Genomic DNA, 3643 nt, shown 5'->3' with positions numbered 1-3643 from the left:
GTGTACGGTATGGTCAGAGCGGTCAAGGGTCAAAATATTCCAATTTAGCAAGAGGGCGCCATTCATGCCTTATTACAGTATTTGCACGCGTAAATCGCGGAGAATGCTATCTTGTGTTTATTAAGATCTTTGACCTTCTCTAACAAGCTAACAATAGAGGGCGCACATAAATCGATTAAAAACGTAGAGTTTTTACAAGACTTGTGGCAAATCTAGCTTCATATTGAATATCGATTGTGTTAGTAGAGACATTTAAACCTAAATGTATCATATGGTTTTGGCAGGCCAAACTAAACTAAACCTTTTCCCTTCAAATATAAAGTTGTACAATATATATTGAATTAAATGCACTTTTTTTAAAAAATAGATGATATAAATATACACATCAAAGTAATACACAACATAAGACGGTGTTTTTTGTATACAGTGCTCTATTTGATAAGGCTATACTGATAGTTTTAGTAGGGCGATGTCGTTAGTAATATTGTAATGGCAATTTAAGTATCAGCCGCTCAGGACTTGATGTGTGAATATCCAGAAATAATCTTATAAGAATCAATAACAGCATACAGTAAATGTAAATGAATTTTATAGCACTTGTAATAAAACGATTTTATATCACCAATCAGTTTCGTTTGTATTTCTTTGTTTTTTCATTTATAGTATGACTTGTTTCAAAATTTGGTTCTTTCCTCCCTGTCTACACCATGTCAATAAAATAGCAATAAATACAAAGAGGCTTACTATGTTATTTGAACAATTCAATTAAATATAGTAACTATTTTAAACTTTCCTGTTTTTACCTGCTCGGTATAGTAAATTTCAAATACGGTAATTCATTAATATTCTTGATTTCAATCATTTCCGTGGGTGTGCGTGTGCGTGTGCGTGTGTGTGGTTACGGGCATACAATATTATACACACAACTGTACATAGTAAACACAATAAAATAAAAAGTTTAAAAAGAAAAAATTTAAAAAAATTTAAAAGGACTGTAAAATTAATAAACAATTTTCATTATTCTTGATTTTTACAATGTGTAGTTTTATAAATATGAAATGCAAATGATAAAATCTATCAATCGCTTTCTGCTGCCTCCAAAATTAACTCGTTGACATATTTTCATTGAGTTGTTACTGAAAGTTAATAACGTTACTGAATAGTAATTTCCACTCATGAATAGACCTTGCAGTTTTTACCACAACATTACAATTAGAATTAATGCGATGCGAGCTGCAATAAGAAATATATTAATTTGGTAAGAATTCAGCAAATTGGCCCACGATATGCAAATACATAAAACAAAACATAAAAATCATTTAAGGTATTGTTCTCTGCATAACGGTATACTGTCCACGGACCTAGCCGTAAATAAGTGGATGTATCCTAAGAGCAGTAACTATAAATTGGTTTATTTGCTTACCTTTTCCATGTAATCATATGATGAGTTTGCCAGAAGATCAGTTGCATCCTTCCGCATTTGTTTGTTTATCTGACAGACTTTATCTTGCCGATTGTAATTAACCGATAAACAGTATATTTTTCTTGAACAAAACAGCAAACATTGGATGTGATCAATGTTCTTTAACTTGAGACCCCAACCTGGTAAGATATGTTGTGGAACAACAACATACTGACCTGTACTGTCAGCACAAATGCTGGTTCCAATATAGAAGAAGATAAAGAATCACAGCAAAAACAATACATTATTATAGAAAGCTAATCCAAAATGTCTATAACTTATGCTTTCTATTTTTTTTAATATAATCTGCAAAAACATTTATAGAGCACGTATAGAGCTCGTGTACATACACAAACACATACATATATATATACATATATACATATGTATACACTGTATATATATACATATACCAGGTACCCATTTATACTCCTGGGTGGAGAGAAGCAATGCAGATAAAGTGTCTTGCTCAAGGACACAAGCGAAATGCACAGCGAGGGATTGAAACACCGACCTCGAGGTTGGGAAACCAAACCTTTCAAGCTGCGCCAAACCGCTTCCAAATGCGTGTTACATCCAAAATCACTTTGAAGCGGGACCGTCCCGCACGATGCTCGAGAAACGGTTGGTAATGCGTGTTGTAAGCAAGGACCCAATAGTATTTTGTTACGTTTCTTCACAGAGGGGGGTTCGTCCGAACCCCTTGAACCGCCCCCCCCCCCACTCTGGATCCGCCACTGCTTTCCATTGACAGCAATCATAACCATGTTTTATGTGTTGCGTCAGCCATCTTGAAATTCAAAATGGCGGCCGATGACGTTGGGGAAAAATGGCACCTAACTTTTTCTTGAATTCAGCGCAGTAAAAAGGATAAAATTAGTCAATAAAATCTATTTTTGCTCAAAAATCTATCTGGATTACATAGAAAACTAGCTTATATACTCGTTCTTATTTTATGTACATTTTAAGTAAGTATATTTTGCGATTATTTTTAAACAAATTAACACATATTTTTAATTATGTTCCATTCTGGCTTGAGTGACAGCAGTTTTTATATGTCTAGTTTGTTGCCTGTCTAGAAATTATGAGTTTAGACACCAAAATCATATCTGTAGCTTATTTAGTTTCAATTTTATGCACATTTTAGATAAATTTGGCGCCATTTGTATACAAGGAGTAAAATCAAGTGTCAACAGGGCTTAGGGTGAGCAAAAGGGATTAATTAGGATATCTGGCTATGTGGATTGCTTCTAACATTCCACTCCCCCTAACTCATTTTTTTCCCAGATTTTTTTTCTAGTCTATTTTCAGGATTAGCTACCCTGAGAGAGCATAAATTGCACACAGACGGCCTTGTTTAGGAGTGGAGTTCACACGCTCTTATTCAACTAGTGTTCCATATATTGTATTAATTCTCAATAATATTCTTGTCACAATAAACGCTCGGTGGCACTCGCTAGAGGGCCCCGGGGGTTCTGTGGAGAAATGGTATAGCGCCACCTACAGATATAAAGACCAGAAGTCAGAGTAAAAAGATGATGAGAGGATGAATAAAGGTTATGTTGAAAATGGAGGATGTATCGCGTCTTTATTATTTATATGTCAGCAGCTAGGAGGGATCCCGCAACACTATAATAGTGTTTCTTTAATAATTTATCTTAATAAAGTTTTGATTTATCTCTAAATAGTAGAATTCAGAGACTGTCTGCTTTAATGACGTGTTAGGGGTATTGTATTTGCATATTTAGCCGAATTTGTTGGCAAATACGTGAAATAAGGCCTGCAAGTCTTGTCAGATTTTAATAATACAGTAATATATACTGTATGCAAGTAGTTATATGACCAACGGTATATCCGACCCTCCATGATCCGATATAATCAGATAATGTGAAATTTCGATTTGGTTTCTTCGAATAATGTTCTTTAACTAATTTGGGAATTTGTGATTTTTTTTATGTCTTGTATTTTTCAATGTAATTTCTATTTTGTGTTCTATTATTAGGTGGAAACAAATGAACAAATATAGAAATTAATTAATGATTGTTATAACACATTATAATATATAGATTATATACTACATAGTTATATACCTGTCTCTTATACACATCTGATAAGAAATGACAGAAAATATATGCAATTTAAATTAATCATTTGTACGTATTATTTTAAATGACACCTTTT

Source organism: Anneissia japonica, unplaced genomic scaffold (assembly GCF_011630105.1).
Source record: "Anneissia japonica isolate Jap-2015-1 unplaced genomic scaffold, ASM1163010v1 scaffold1698_len283567_cov170, whole genome shotgun sequence".
Lineage (NCBI taxonomy): Eukaryota > Metazoa > Echinodermata > Crinoidea > Comatulida > Comatulidae > Anneissia > Anneissia japonica.
The sequence above is the reverse complement of the archived record's forward strand: the minus strand, read 5'-3'. Positions refer to the sequence as shown.